This window comes from Camelina sativa, chromosome 6 (genome assembly GCF_030686135.1).
Source record: "Camelina sativa cultivar CO46 ecotype springtype chromosome 6, ASM3068613v1".
Classification (NCBI taxonomy): domain Eukaryota; kingdom Viridiplantae; phylum Streptophyta; class Magnoliopsida; order Brassicales; family Brassicaceae; genus Camelina; species Camelina sativa.
In genome coordinates this window covers 3,464,428-3,482,253 of record NC_141885.1, presented here as the reverse complement: position 1 = coordinate 3,482,253, position 17,826 = coordinate 3,464,428, and the positions used below count along the sequence as shown (strand labels likewise).

The 17,826-nt window shown below is 30.3% G+C and overlaps 1 long non-coding RNA gene and 2 pseudogenes across 1 annotated transcript; 2 read left to right on the top strand and 1 right to left on the bottom strand.

The window, feature by feature from the left end:
- The first annotated feature begins 4,022 nt into the window (after positions 1-4,022).
- On the top strand, positions 4,023-5,162 carry LOC104793923 (F-box/WD-40 repeat-containing protein 1 pseudogene; annotated as a pseudogene).
- A 3,890-nt stretch (positions 5,163-9,052) lies between these two features.
- LOC147942210 (putative F-box protein At3g10790 pseudogene) lies at positions 9,053-13,140 on the bottom strand (annotated as a pseudogene).
- Positions 11,794-12,551, top strand: LOC147942211 (uncharacterized). The gene is made up of 2 exons (XR_015560213.1): positions 11,794-12,057; positions 12,146-12,551. It is a non-coding gene; the product is annotated as an uncharacterized LOC147942211 (long non-coding RNA).
- Positions 13,141-17,826: the final 4,686 nt, after the last annotated feature.

Here is a 17,826-nt window from a genome sequence, read left to right as displayed (position 1 = left end):
GTCAGAGTTGCGGGAGGCAAGTTTCTGAGAGTGATTGGATGGGCGAGAGGTATTGATATTCAGATCGCAAGAGAGTCGTGGCCAGCGGATTTGCTTATCAGTCCTGTGGAGTTGTATGACGTTATCTTGGGGATGTATTGGTTGCATCGGCATAAGGTTCATCTAGATTGTCATCGGGGTAGAGTGGAGTTTGAGCGTCCAGGAGGGAAGTTGGTTTTTGAGGGAATTAGACCAACTTCGCGGATTCTCGTGATCTCGACCATGCAGGCTGGGAAGATGATCAAGAAGGACCGTGAGGCTTATTCGGTTACCATATCTATGCCAAAGTCAGTGGGGCAGTCTACGGTTAGCGGTATTCAGGTGGTAGAGGAGTTTGAGGATGTGTTCCATTCATTGCAGGGATTACCACCATCTCGGTCTAATCCTTTTACGATTGAACTAGAACCAAGGACGACACTGTTATCCAAGGTTTCTTACAGGATGGCTCCAGCAGAGATGGCAAAGCTGAAGAAACAGTTAAAGGATTTGTTGAGCAAAAATTCGTCCAGTTAAAATCACCTATTCTTTTGGTTAAAATAAATATAATGTTTTTTGTTTTCTAGAGTCAATTAAAGATTTAGATAGACACATATTTGATACTTTCTACGATATTGATTTCATCTTTTTAATTTGTGCTCCATATTTCCTTTGGTTAGTTTCTCAAACCTAAAGAACTACAAACAACATCACTTTAAAACTTTGGATTACGATGATAAAATAATGAAATTCGTCATGATGAGCTCAAACGTGGAACCCCCCTCACTTAATTTATTGCACAAAGCTCTATTTTTGAATGATTTTATGAAATTAAGATCATCTATGGTCGGCGTATATTTCTAATAAAATTATATTTAAATTTATTATTGGATTCCAATTTATAAAGAATTTGGAAAACTTCAACAAAATCATCAAAAGTGAATTAAGTGAAAGATTTTTAAGGATTACTATAAAGTATTTTATAGTTTTGTTGATTAGTTTTTTAAAATCTTGTAAAGTAATCTAAACAATCTTTGAGTTTTTATAATACTTTTAATGACTTTATTTTGTAAAGAAAGTGTGCAAATTCATGAACCAGTAACATAATAATTGAATTCATTAACAATTCTATATTTTGTTGTTTTAATTGAATAACACAAAACTTTTATTGACTTTATAAAAGTCAGAATCCAATAACTCAAATTTGTTAAGATTTTAAATGATTTTTGACAAATAACAAACTAATAACACTAAACTTTAACAAAATTTAACAGAATCTTGATATAGTAACAACAAAATCTACATAACATTTAAAGTCTTTAAAACTCTATTAAAATCTCATACCAATAACTCCCACTAAAAAAAGCGTGGTCCTAAACTTTTATTACCTCCACATGTATATATGATAATTCAAAACAATCTGTAAATGAAATTAAAGGAAGATGCTCGGAGAATCATAATTTAAAATCTTAACAAAATCTTCCAAATATAGTTATTAAAAGAATAATTTGGATACTTAGATATAAAATCTTACTTTTTAAAATTTTGATTGGTTTACAATTTTTTATAATTAATTAGTAATTTTTGGCCATAATGAATTAAAGAGAGAAAATATTTTTTTTTGAAATTAATAATTATTTAAAAACTTTACTAGTCTAAATATTAAATTTATATTTATCTTTCGTTAAAAAATTAAACATTTGTCTTAAGACCAATGGTATGGCAATGTAATTTTTACATTTTATAAAATTATTTTCTTATTTATACTTCTCAATTAATATAGTTGGGTATCTATATTTATTTAATAAGAAAGTGTGATCCTAGACTTTTATTACATCCACGTGACATATCCAACATCTTATTATATAAACCTTGATGACAAAGTTACTAATTAACAAGATCGTGACACGTGTCAAATATATTGATTAGATATCTTCCAACTACAGAATTTTATATGTTTATTTATTAAAAATGTCAAAATTACTCATTAACAAGATATTGACACGTGTCAAATATATTGATTAGATCATGACACGTGTCTAATTTTATTTACAGAATTTTACATGTTTATATTATATATAAAAAATATTTTTCTAAATCAAAAAGGAAAACTAACAAAATCAATATATTTTCTAATTATATTATACATGTGTTCTCAATAAAATTTGACATGTGTTAACAAAAACGAAATTAATTAAACATGTATATTAATCAATAAATAATGAATAACAAAGTTAAAAAGAATAACATAAGTTATTTATCGTTGTAATATAAATTGTATTTTAGTCGAATATAAATTGTATTTATCGTTGTAATATAAATTTTATTGTAAGTAAGCACACAAAACCTTGAAAGAGTAATGAACTTAAAAAAAAAATTTCAATACGTGATGTGTATTAGTACAGTTTTACATGATTTATTTTAAAGATTTTAATGCATGTAGTAATATAAGAAACCTGAAAGAAAAATAGAAAAACTGAGTTTGTAAGAATGAATTTTTGGTTTATTGATGAAAACTGACAAAAGTATTACTTATGAAATTACGACCTATAGTAGAATAATATTTAGGATATTTTTGAATTTTCAAAATTTTTTTGTGGATGTTAACTGATTTGTTTACTGATTGTTTATTGTTAAATTTAAAATACTAACCAATATACATATTATCTCATATGATGCTCATATTATGGTTTTACGATGAAATAGATAGTTAAATGTGATTACTAAACTGAATGTCTAACGATGAAATTTATTTTAGATTAAAAAAATTCAAATATTAATATGTATCATTTTTAAAAAATTGATTCAAGAATATTACATATTTTTTTATGTTTGATTTTATAATTTGAACACATGTATTTTTGTAATGCATATGTTTAAACATAAGATAATACGAAATATATTATAATTTATAGGAATGAATCTTCACTAATTTGATGGTAATGTCTATATATCTTTATATATGTTTTTATTTTATAACTTTCACTTATTTAAAATTGATTATGAAATGAGTTAAAATTAGTACTTATGAGATAACAACATAACAAATATATCTTAAATATGTTGATTCAGTTTTACTGCGAATTATATTTTGTTAATTTTTATTTGTATTTTCAATTCTTACTGAGATATAGACTTGATATGATTTATTAATTGTGTTTGATATAAAATATTTAGTTCTATGCATTAAGATGAAATGTATAATTAAACTTAAAATATGGTTTATTACGATGTTATAGATATTTAAATGGTACTCCATGTCCTATAAGAGTTTTTGGATAAAAACACAAACATTAATAAACAATAAATATTATGTCATTTATAAAACTTCAACCAATAAGAAAATATACGGAAAACGATATATTTCTCCAAGAGGATATTATATCAAGCCACATAGAGCTCAATCTATTACCACGTGCTATATATCTCCGAGAAAATATTTCTCAATCTATATCTCTCAGACTCCATAGTTCAAGATCTATATCTTCTTTGAAACATAGTTTTCACCTAATTACCCACAAACATCGGTTTTGCTCGGTTCACTATTTATTGAACCAACTAAATAAAATAATAAAACAAATATAACCTAATCTAAATCGAATTCAATTAATTAAAACAAATTAAAAGAAAAAAAACATAATGATTTTCTTCTGTTGATCAAAGATTGAGCTTTATCTAGCTTGATGTGATACTTTTTGTGGGAAAATATATTGCATAGTTCAAATAGTCATAAATTGTTATATTAATAAAAATTGTACATAGAAATTTGAGAAAATATTATAAAATAATGTAAAAAACCTTCAAAATAATGAATTTTTAATATTAAAATGTTACAAAATAAAATCTAAAACCATGTCTATTACTACCTAATTATTCTCAATAATTTTTAAAATTTGTATCCGCATTATTACGCCGGCCTTATCTAGTGCTATATAAACATCCATACCGACAGATTCATAACTCATACCTCTTGCAGCAATAATTTTCTGAACCCTCATATGGGAAATATGGGAAATATGGGAACTAATACCTCCCGAAATAAAGCTTCATCTTCGTCAGAAGGTTCATTTATACCTCCCGAAATATGGGAATTAATATTTGGTAGTGTTCCAGCCGAAGATCTAAAACGATTCAAGTTGACTTACACAAGATGGAATGCTCTGTTGAAAGATAAGAGATTCATCTACGATCATCTAGAGCAGGTCCAAGAACATATCATACGAATCACTGATAAGGTTCAGATCATTAATCCCGCGTCCAAAGCCGATCATTCCTCTTTACCACTCCCAAAGGAGTTTCGAGGAAGCGGTAAGCTGTCTAATATTGTTCATTGCGATTGGTTATTGCTATGCATCTTTCGTCATCCCAAAAGACTCGCTGTTTGGAACCCTTGTTTTAACCGAGTTAGTTGGGTCACCAAATCTAGGAAATCTTATGCTGTTAATGATTTTTACGGCATTGGATATGATGGTGTATCTCGTGATAACTACAAAATCTTGAGATTTTACAATAAAAATATTTTCGAAGACAACCGGTTCCCCACGGATAAGTATGACCCACCGGTTGAGATCTACGACCTCAAGTCAAATTCTTGGAAAAATCTTGACATTCCTTTGGATTGGTGTGTATACTCACCGTGCGTTGGTGTGTCCTTAAAAGGAAATATGTATTGGATTGCTGGAGAAAATCATGGCCCACCATTTATCCAAAGATTCAAGCATATGAGCCTAATTCCTTTTGTCTGTGGTGCATATGATAATATAGCCTTATCAGCTTTTAGAGGAGATAAGCTTTCTTTGCTTCGCCAACGCATAAACGATGAACATGATCAACTAGGGGAGATTGAGGTATGGGTCACAAACAGTGTCAAAGATAGGGTTGTTTCTTGGACCAAACTTTTCGTTGTGTGGAGACCTGATCTGCCATCATTTGATCTCGGGGAAGATCCTCCTCATTCGGTGTTTTTTATTGACCAAAAGAATAGGATTAACGTTACATGTTCTGAAAGATTAGTAACCAGCAAATGCGTTTGCGTCAACTTATACATTATTGAAAAAGATGGATTCCAAAAAAAAGAGATAGAAAGACATAGGGGGGAAGAGATGTGGACATATATGTATCTTCCAAGTCTAGTTCCGGTCCCATAGTAAGGATCTGCCTGTTAAGATTAATGTTTTATGATATAGTTTATGCTTTAACTAAACTATATTTGTTTATAAAATCAATTTGTTTAAATTTAGAATAACTATTTTATGATAATGTAGTTGTTGGTATTTTAATATTTTTAAAAATTATTTTAGTAAATTTTTTTTGTTTAATCGCTATCGTATCGGCTAGTTAATCAGTCATAAATCTTCTACAAACACATTCATTTTCAACCGTTAAATCAGTTATTTATAATATTTAATACCGCGTGAAATCACAACCGCCTTCTTCTGTAATTTTCTGCAACTGCAACCGTTGCATTTAAACAAGTGAAATCTTTAAATAGTATCTTGACTTTTTCATATACTAATTCTGATATTAACAAATATTAATTTATTAGTGGTTAATCAAGTCTGATACTATGTATAATCGTATGTTTAGATTGAATTAAAATTTCAGTGAGATGTCAATTCCATAATGCACTAAAACACTGAGGTGTCACGTCATGCCAGAATTTTTTTAAATTTTAAGACGTTGATAAACAGACAAATTGATACAAAGGTTCACACAAGTGTATTTTAACAATTCATCGATTCTCAGAAACGTTTCAGCTGACATAATTTTGCTTACGGTTTCAAAACTCACAAAAAGTTCCACCCAAATTGCAAACACAAGTCGCATTAAAACATAAACGAGAGAGAGAGAGGGAGAGAGAGAGATTACAGGGAAAAAGAGCGAATGACCAAAGCTTCAAGTATATACTTATAGAATATAATCAATAGGAATGGGATCATCATATGCACAATGCAAACAAAGCAAAGCAGGATAACAGATGAACAACCTGTTAGTAATTTGAGTGGCGACCAATACTTCATACCATAAATATGTTACGAATTATTTCTCTCACATATTTTGATAGCCTTCCCATGCTGATGTGTGTGAAACTTCACTTTAAAATCTTTTAATCGAAAAGACCACACGACGACTATAAGTACACAGTTGATCAATTATTTTATGATCAATCCCAGTGACAATAATAGTTAATACAAATTGAATTAAAAGAGAAAAAACTATGGCCAAAACGAAAAGAAGAGTTGGGGTTTTGGTTTCCTAAAATCTAATGCAAAAAAAGAAAACATAGAGAAAAGCGGTTAAAACTATAAGACTAAAGTGTTGGGCGTTTGGGAGTCATCTCAGAGTTTTCATGGTTTTAAGCAAATCAAGTGTTAAGATCTAATTTAAATACTAATAATTTTGGTCTAGGTTCTCAACTATGAAACACGAATAAACTGACAGCCTATAGATCACAGGAAAAAAGTCTAAAGTTCCCATACTCTATTACTCAATCTTTGCAGACAACAACGCATGTCAACCAGCAAGTAAAACGATTCAATACGTTCACCAAACTCTGCAACTAAACTTACGCAGGTTACAACCTGAAGTTTTGGTATATTACTAGTTCGGAGAACTAAGATAACGCGGTTAGTGCTCTCGCTCTCTAGATCAGTGCTTGGTGATTAATCCAAACACATGCATTAAAATAAAGATGTCCCAAAAGAACCATAATATGTAACCAGAAATAATGATCTAACAAACTAATTGAAGCGAACCATGAATTTCTATTGAATCAATCCATAAAATCCAGCAAGTAACTTCTTGCTCATGATGCAAAGAAACTACATTAATATTATAAAGTATAGCATCAAGTACGATTCAATAAACAAAAGGGGTTCAAAAAAACTTTTCTAGATATCACAAAAGTAACTATTCTCCCAAAAAGCAATGAAAGTAAGAAAGTGATTACAAAGAGTAGAGATTAATGACGAGAGGTTGTGTCTGCTTCTCTGTTCTTGGCTAGGTCTGCTCCAAAAGCAATTGATGATGCACTAAGCTATTGGGTATGAGACCCTTCTCGGGTACTTGATTATGATGTTTCTCCATGATCCCAACAGTTGCAAGTTTTTTTTTTCCAACAATCGTGCATATTAATTTTTACACCTTTTTGTTTCACACCTCTATATTTTACACCTCTTTGTTTATTATATATAAAAGTGAACTTAAATCCATTGAATGAGATTATATTTTTTATTTCATCTCACGGTTTAGAATTATTAATGATCTCAACAGTTGCAAGTTTTTTTTTCTAATAATCGTGTTTCTTCATCGCCCCCTCATCTTTCAAAATTCGCACCTATTTTTACACATTTTTGTTTCACACCTCTATACACATTTATATTTTACACCTCTTTGTTTATTATATATAAACTTTTATAGACTATCAAAACAAGTTTTCAACTCTTTTTTTTGGTGTCAACATAAATCCAACGGATGATATTATTTCTATTATCTCATCTAACCGTTTAGAATTATTAATGATCCCAACAGTTGCAAGTTTTTTTTCCAATAATCGTGTTTCTTCGTCTTGCCGCATCTTTTAAAAATTGCACCAAACGAATGAGATTGTTTTTATTATCACATCTAACGGTGTAGATTCCCAATCATTACTAGATTATAAACATTCATTCAGCAAATCAAGCCACGTACAGGTGGAGAAAAGTCATGATACCGGTTACGACTGACCGTATGATGATCAGAAGTTGGATCCTCCTGAGAGAAAGAGTGGAAGACCTGTTTCTCCCTGTCTCCACGGTAGATTAGTGAGAGAAGAATATGTGGCTGAGCCAAAGATTGATTCAGGTACAATTTGGTGAAAACTTTACTCCGTACTATCGATGACCAGGATTTAGAAACGCTGATGAACTTGGAGATGTACTTTCCCTTCAATTTCATGAGAATATCCTCTTTCATTTCTGGAGGGATACTTTCCAACGGATAGGTTTGGGACCTTGTCAAAGGTGGTGAAGTGTTAGACCTCCTCTCTTTCAAACCAAGCCAGATCATGGCTGTTTTCAGCTTCACTCACTCTTTTGGTTGTTGTTTACTCTGAAACCCTAATCTCTTTACAGATTTCGGAGATTTGCATGTAGATAGACCTCTCACTTTTCTTTTGTATGGTGGAAAATACCTTAGCACCTAATCGTCTACGCGGACGCGTGGACAGATATACCGATGATATTTATTAGATTATTATTACGCGTGGACAGATTTAAACCGATAATTTAATTAGATTCATACTTTGAAAGTTTAAAATATGACTGATATAAATTTTAGTTTTAGGGAACAAACAAATTAAAAAGAAAAATTTCAAAAATTAGATTTAATTATTTAACTTTTTAATTGCTAAAATATAGATTTTCAAACGTAGAAATGACTTCAATTGATAAGAATAGGTTTAGATCCTTAGTTTAAAAGTTTGAATATATGAGCTATAGTGACATAAATTTTAGTTTTAGGAAACAAATAAAAAGTCTCAAAGATTTGATTTAATTAACTTTCCAAAATGGCCAAAATGTAGAATTGATTTCAAACAATAGGTTTAAAAAAAACATAATGTAAAGTTACATAAAATCTCCAAGCACGAACGTGTGTGATGGTTTAGTCAAACATAATTTAAAAAGATTTAAAGTAATTCTTGAGGTAATTTTGCTTTACGCAAAAGATTTATAAGATGCGTGATAAAAAAAACATCTAGCCAACAACACGAAACTCATCATTCTCGCCAAAATAAATAAAATTAAAAATACCGAAGCAGTATAAGCTCCACACAAAATCTTAAATTATTTTCAACAAGTCATAAACATTGCAATTGCATAAATTCAAAAGCATACAGAACCATTGTTGATCCAATTAGGATTAGTCTTAATAAACAAACAATATCCGACAACTTAGTTCAAAAACTTGAAAGAAAAAGAAAAAAAAAAAGAAAGAGAAAGAGAGAGATTAGTTCAGCAGACAACAACACCAAAGAAGTAGTCATCAACAGATGATTACCTTACAGTTCCAGAAACATAGAACTCTCAATATTATCCAGATAGACATGTATTTGCGTTAAGTGAGTCCCAATTCCTTCGATCTGGATTTTTCTAGCTTTGTTTTCCTTGAGATCGTAACATAATATATAGAACGGTTCTGTGACAAAGGCCGGTGCAAATACAAGCTCGCCGGTGCCAAGTCTACCCGTTAACGTGAAAAAATCAAAATGACCATATGAATCTGTCCAGGAAGGAATCACGATTGAAACTTGTGACCAATGTGATTTTCTGGCATCTTCAAGAACCCACAAGTCAAGTGTACCGGTATCTAACAGATTCGTCGCAACTATCTTTTCGCTGTAGTGCGACAAATATTGGACATACCCGTCACTGGGTAACTTAATGACACTAAACTTTTCAGAACAAACATCATAGCACATCAGAGAACTAACTGTGCCTATCCAAGCTATATAATACACAACCCCATTGCTGCATAACCATTGAGTTCTAGGATGAGCAAAATGGGGATGCTTACATTCGATCTTTCTCCATTTCTTTCTCCTAGCTCCTAGAGTGAAAACTTGATGCTCCTGCGACACAAGAAAGCTTGATGTACTATTATGTGGCATCGTCATGCACAACACTTTGTATTCACCATTAACAGGATCATATCCAAAGAAGTAGTTTATGTCTTTCCTCAAAGTTTGGACTCTCGGCAAAGTAATAATTGACAAGTAGTAGGATTCCCAATCATCACTCTATTATTATCATTCAGACAGCACAACAAGCCGCAGACAGGTGGATAAAATTCAAACCAGTTATCGTGATTCAAAGGATGACAACTGACCGTTTGATGATCAGAAGATGGATCCTCCTGAGAGCCAAGAGTAGAAGAGCTGCATCTCATTGTCTCCACAGATGGTCAATGAGAAAAGGATATGTGGTCGAGCCATAGATCGATTCAGGTACAAGTTGGTGAAACGTTTGCTGCGGACTATCGATGACCAGGATTTAGAAACGCTGATGAACTTCGAGATGCATTTGCCCTTCAATTTCATGAGAATCACTACAAGAAAACATGCTTTTTCCGACTACAAATGGTGACTACATATGTAATCGCCATTTTTAGCGACTATTGAGTGACCATTTGGTGACAATTTTACGACTACAAAAATTTAGTATTATAATAGTCGCTATTTTACGACTATTTACAGTAGTCGGTAATTTAGTCGTAATTTAACGACTACTTTATGACTATATTGCATAATGGAACATGTAGTTGTTAAATAATTGCTAATTTAGCGACTAAAATGCGACTCATGGTAAATGTCACCAATAAGTCGTATATCAGTCGCAATTTAAGAAAATTAAATTTTTCAAAATTTAACTCCAAAACCTAAATCATAAGCTTAAAGTTTAAATCTTGAACATTCAATTCTTAATCTTAGAAATTATTTCGTAAACCATAAAACTAAAACATAGTCATTCTTATATATACATAAAACCAAGCTTGAATGCTTAAAAGAAAATCTAATTTTCCAAAACTTAACTCCAAATCTTAAATCTTAACCCTAAACCCTATACCCACAAACCCTTAACCAAACTTCAAAACCTAGATCATTAAATCTAAATCTTGAAGTTTAAATTCTTAATCTTATAAACTAGGTATTATCCCGTGGAAAACCGCGGGCTGAATTTTTTTTGATGAAAATTTGTAATAATTTATTTTGTTATTATGTTATTTATAATGGTTTGTGATTAAAAATTTGTTGATTATATTATAATTTTTATATTTTAAAAATGTATATTGAAAACCTGTTAATAAAATATTTACATGTAATGAATAAAATTATTTAATTTTTTTTCAGTTAAACGAAATCTTTGCTATAATTGTGAAGTAAGTAAAAAGATATAACTAACATGTAAAAAAAAAATCTTATCTGTTAGTTTTTTTAAGTACAAATTAGTTTTGATTCTAATATATTTTTTTTTTCTACAATTTATTTTATTTGATGTGTCCCCTATTTTCGTTTTTAATTAAAAATATTTATTTAATTAATATTTAATTTTAATTAAGTTTTTCTAATGGCAATTGAATGTAATTTTTTACATATTTTAAGGTTAGTTTTATATTTGTACTACTCAATTAATATAGTAGGATTAATTCAAAAACCATAAAACATTATATACATAAAACCAAACCATAACCATTATATATATATATATATATATGCATATACATAAAGCAAAGCTTTAATAGCTATATAAAGAAAAACTAATTTTCCCAAACTTAACCCCAAAAAACTATAGTTTTCCAAATCACATATTTTTATCAAAACTTAACCCCAAACCCAAAACTTAAGCTCCAAAACCCTTAACCTTAAATTTAAAACCTTTATAATTTATATATATATAAATTAAATCATAAATCATTCACCCACAATAAAACCATTGAATATCTATAAAACCAATATGTAAAACTATTTAGTATTTACATATAAATCAATCTTTCCAAAAACTATATACTTACAAAATTTATTAAACTTAGTCATTTTAAAACCTAAAACTAATTATTTTTAAATCTAAATCAAGTCTAATATTCTTCTAAATTTCAAAACCCAATTCCCAAATCATAAATTTCAAAATCTCATTTCTTGAATTATGAACCCAGAATTGCAAAATATATATAAGTATAAAGTTTTGATCCAACAAATTACTCTTTAAATAATGAAACCTTTTGATTGGATGATATGTAAACACATGGATTACACTATCAACCGTTGATTAATTTAATCCAACGGACAAGGTTATTTTCTGCTCTTGTTTCTCTTTCGTCTCCTTCACGAGGGATAAACTTTCTCCTTTGTCTCTTTCGCCGATTAACTTTCTCTTCTTTCTCCTTTCTCTCCTCCGCCGTTGCTTAATTCTATTTGGACACTATTGAAGTCAGTAACCTGAATAAGCAATTTCAATTTCGTCCTTTTCATGAATTAGGAAACCTGAGCTCATTCTCCCTCGCTTCAAGGTATGTAAGCAGCCTGAGCTCATTCTCCCTCGTTTATGTTTGTTAAATCCAGTTTATGTATATGTAAGCAAACTTCTTTCTTCTCCAGTTCAGCTGATTTCTCTCTTATGGTGTCATTAAGCAATCTGAGCCCATTGTCCCTCGCTTTAAGTTCCTTAAGAAATGCTTCCATCAGCTCAGCTTCCTTTCTCCTTGTCTCGGTCTCTCCAGTTTGCTTCAGGTCAAAATCTTTAACATTCATCTCAAAAGCAAAAGACTTCTCATATGGGAAAGCAAAGCAAACCTCCTTTTCCCTCGCTTCAAACATTAACCCTTGATGTTTCTGCATTTCCAATATCTATTTTCTTTTTTTTTAGTAGTATGATGTATTCTTTGTATTCTTATTTTTAATTATGTTTTTTAGTTTTATTTTGTAATACAGTTTTTTTTTATATCATGGTTTCATAATAATAGATATAGTATTTTTTATTTTTAATATCAATTCATTCCAAAAACAACCTGTTATTCAATAACTTATATATATTTAAAAATAATTAATAAAATATATTATTATTAAAATTATATATATATAATGCTGTATAAATATAATATTGTCTAAAAACATAATCGTACATTTGTCATCAATTAGTCACTAAATTTGGTGACTACATTATAACTATTTTAGCATAGTTATAAAATAGTCGTACCGTATTCGCTAAATTTAGTGACTAAATTTACGATTACGCAAAATAGTCGTAATGTAGTCGCTATTTGACGACTAATTTTAGCGACTCTCGATTTACAACTACTGCTTTTAGTCGCTATTTAGTCGTAACACATCGTTTAGCGACTAAATAGTGATTAATAGTGCAATCGCTATTTGCTTGTTTTCTTGTAGTGAATCTCCTCTTTCATTTCTAGAGGAATCCTCTCCAACAGGTAGGTTTGGGACCTTGTCAAAGGTGGTGAAGTGTAACACCTCTTCTCTTTCGACCCAAGCCGGATCATGGCTGTTTTCAGCTCTGCTCACTCTTTTGGTTGTTGTTTACTTTGAATCCCTAATCTCTTCACAGATTTTGGAGATCTGAAGATAGACCTCTCACTTCTTTTTTTATGGTGGACAAGACCTTAGCACCAAATCGTATATGCAGAATCGTGGATGGATTTAGACCGATGATACTTATTAGATTCTCAGTATGCGTGGACGGATCTAAACCGATAATTTGATTAATTCTTAGTTTGCAAATATGACTCACATCAATTTTAGTTTTAGGAAACAAATTAAAAAGTAAAATAAAATGTCAGATTTTGGAGATTTGTATCACATTTTTTTAAATGGTTTTAGATTTAGACCGTTGTATTTTTTAGATTCTTAGTTTGAAAGTTTGAATATATTAGCTAGTGACATAAATTTTAGTTTTAGAAAAAAATTAAGATTATATTTAATCAACTTTCTAAATGGCTAAAATGAAGGTTTTCAAATGTAAAAATTATTTAAAACTATAAGTAAAAAAATAAAAGTAATGTCACAAATTAAGATGTAATTTTGGATTTAAAATAATGTTTAGACATTATTTTGAAATGCATAAGATTTCAACTTCTAAAATTAAAAGAAATATTTCGTTTAAAATATGCCTATAATGCGGTGTTTGGATATCTCCATTTACATAATTGTCCACTGTTATATATAATGATCAGCCTTTACATAATCCAAGATTATAGTGTCTCACCATGGCATACTGTCAGTTTATGTATTTTGGTGGCCAATTATGTAAAATCGAGGCACCCAAACACCGCATTGTAGGAACCTTATGTTTTTCGTTTATACGTCCTTAGTTAGACACTTTATCCTAATGTCACACACACTCCTACTTATTATTCTTTTAGATTTATGGGTTTATTCGGCAATCAATCACAGATTTGCCAAAATGCTTGATAAGATTGAAAGGCAGACATGTTATTTGGCCCAATATTTCAAATGAAAGTAATAATAGTTCTATTGTAAACGATTTAGTTCAAATGTAAAACGAAAAATTAGACAAAGAACAAAGCAAAAAATTATAACTATTTTTATTTTAAAAAGTAAACTATTTTCTCTAAATCATTGAGCTTTTCCCACAAAATAGAAAAATAAGAAAACTGAGAGGTCATCACATCAAAGATTCACCTGAATTTTGTACCAGATTAAGAAAACAGAAATGGAAAATAAAGGGTTTATTGGCAAAATAGTACATTTTCAAAACTTAATTGGAATTGTAGTACATTTACGATTTATAATTCGAGAAATAGATGGGTTTTACTATTTGTGTAATAGAATATATATGAGATAGATAAGAAAATGGGGTATAGTGTAGTAGTGTAAAATTACAAAAGGGTAGCTGCATATTATTATTTAAATATTACACTTGATAACTGTAATCACATTATAACTGTAAACTTGTGTATTATTATTTATTTGTAAATTTGATAACTGTATACATTATACACCTGTACACTTAAGAAGGTGTACGGATACAAAATTTATAAAAAATATTTAACATTATCAAATATAATCATTACACAAAATGCATATCAAATTATAAAGAAAAAACATATTTTTTTTTAGTTTGCAAATATAATAATTTGATTAATTATTAGTTGGAAATATGACTCACATCAATTTTAGTTTTAGGAAACAAATTAAAAAATAAAATAAAATGTCAGATTTTGGAGATTTGTATCACATTTTTTTAAATGGTGGACAGACGCTTATAGCACATAATCGTATACGCGGACGCGTCGATGGATCTAGACCGATGAATTTTTTAGATTCTTAGTTTGAAAGTTTGAATATATTAGCTAGTGACATAAATTTTAGTTTTAGAAAAAAATTAAGATTATATTTAATCAACTTTCTAAATGGCTAAAATGAAGGTTTTCAAATGTAAAAATTATTTAAAACTATAAGTAAAAAATAAAAATAATCTCACAAATTAAGATGTAATTTTGGATTTAAAATAATGTTTAGACATTATTTTGAAATGCATAAGATTTCAACTTCTAAAATTAAAAGAAATATTTCGTTTAAAATATGCCTATAATGTGGTGTTTGGATATCTCCATATACATAATTGTCCACTGTGATATATAATGATCAGTCTTTACATAATCCAAGATTATAGTGTCTCACCATGGCATACCGTCAGTTTATGTATTTTGGTGGCCAATTATGTAAAAACGAGGCACCCAAACACCGCATTGTAGGAACCTTATGTTTTTCGTTTATACGTCCTTAGTTAGACACTTTATCCTAATGTCACACACGCTCCTACTTATTATTCTTTTAGATTTATGGGTTTATTCGGCAATCAATCACAGATTTGCCAAAATGCTTGATAAGATTGAAAGGCAGACATGTTATTTGGCCCAATATTTCAAATGAAAGTAATAATAGTTCTATTGTAAACGATTTAGTTCAAATGTAAAACGAAAAATTAGACAAAGAACAAAGAAAAAAATTATAACTATTTTTATTTTAAAAAGTAAACTATTTTCTCTAAATCATTGAGCTTTTCCCACAAAATAGAAAAATAAGAAAACTGAGAGGTCATCACATCAAGGATTCACCTGAATTTTGTACCAGATTAAGAAAACAGAAATGAAAAATAAAGGATTTATTGGTAAAATAGTACATTTTCAAAACTTAATTGGAATTGTAGTACATTTACGATTTATAATTCGAGAAATAGATGGGTTTTACTATTTGTGTAATAGAAGATATATGAGATAGATAAGAAAGTGGGGTATAGTGTAGTAGTGTAAAACTACAAAAGGGTAGCTGCATATTATTATTTAAATATTACACTTGATAACTATAATCACATTATAACTGTAAACTTGTGTATTATTATTTATTTGTAAACTTGATAATTGTATACATTGTATACACACATGTACACATTATAATGTGTACAGACACTTGTACACTTAATAAGGTGTACGGATACAAAATTTATAAAAAATATTTAACATTATCAAATATAATCATTACACAAAATGCATATCAAATTATAAAGAAAAAACATAGATTTTTTTGTATCTGTAAAAAAATTAAAAATATATATATATTGAATAGTATTTTAGTTATTAGATTCAAGGGGTGATTTAATAAATATATATATATATATATATATATATATATATATATTTAATTTTAATGGCACATTTGTAAATAAAATGATTAGTAGAGGATTAAAAAGTAATTCAAATAGTAGTAAATAGTGAAAGTGTGTGTTTTGCCAATTTTAAATAGTGAATATACTAATTCTCCAATTAAGTTTTAATAATGTACTAAAACTCCAATTTTCTCAAAAATAAACTCTAATTAACTTGAACTTGTTATTTACATCAACTACAACACCAAGTAATTGGGCTCTCACCAAGATAAAATATGTGTCCTGTAGTGATCTTGCTATCATCAGGATCGACATTAAAGCTATTGCGCTATAACCTACTATTTGTGGTACCTTCGATGTTACTCGACCAAACGTTAAACCAAGATTGATTCTTTCAAATATCTCAAGCACTTCTTCATAGCGGTTCTATAAGACACCCTAGGCTCCTGCATATAGCGACTTAAAACACCCACACACTATGATAAGTCAGGTCTCGTATGCAGCAAGAAGGAGCTTGAGAGCTATGGAACAAAGGCTTGATAGCGTTCTGGAACCTGTGAGATCAAGGTAACCTCCTGGAGAGATGCAGCTCCTTGGACCCACTCAATAGTTAGATCAAATCTTGTACACCTGAGATCTTCTTCGGGAGTCTATACAAGGCTATGCGTGGAGAAGCGTATTTTGGCGGCGGCTCGCACAAAGACTCCTAAATCCATTCCGAGCCTTTTCTTCCCACTTCTCCCTTCATTCAAGTAAACCTTGTTGCTTACTTGCTATATTCCCGCGTTCCTGCATGGCTCGCGCGCAACCCTGCCCTGCACTAGTATATAAAAGACATGGGTCTCTCTACTCATTGTCAATTGGTTTTAAGTTCGAAGCCCATGAAAACTCACATGACATCTTGATACACAAATTTATCATAATAATAAATAGAGTCAATAGTGACCACCGGTGCCTGCAGCCAATTAGCTAGACCTAGGCTCGTTATTAGGAGAGCCATTTCGCCATTCAAAAAGAATTGTCAAGATTTTGACCGGATACAAAATCATTGGTGCTTGATCTAGTGGTACTATGTTGATTATGTCTATTGTCGTGGAGAGTCGTGAAGCGAGTCAGAAAGAAAGAGGCGAATCTACAAGAGTCTAATCATTGGACCAACAACCGCTAGGATAAAATCTGTGTGAGCGGGAGACTGATCACACCTGATCAGTGAAAAATTCAGACAAATACTTGGAGGACTTTGGGGTCGGCCGACCTCTATACTAAATCATATTTCGGATTACAGGGAACTCATATGTCATAGGACCAACATGCGGGGAGCTAGCCCCGGCGACTGAGGGGAGTACGCCCTGCAAGGAGAATTCTTAACCTTGGTATATGTCACTTCCTTGTCTTATTCTTTTAGTTTTAGTATGCATGGGGAGTTGGATTTGAAACTTTTGAATGTCTTTTTTGTTTTGAGGAAAGCAGAAGAAACACAAACTGACCGAGCTAGCATATCCTTCCGTTTCAATCCAATCTTACTCGAAGAACTAGTTATGTTTGCCGAGTAAATGATTTGAAATTTGAGTTATGTCACGGAATGACACTCATATATATTGAGCTTCAGGTCAGAATCTGATTGATGCTTTGTAAT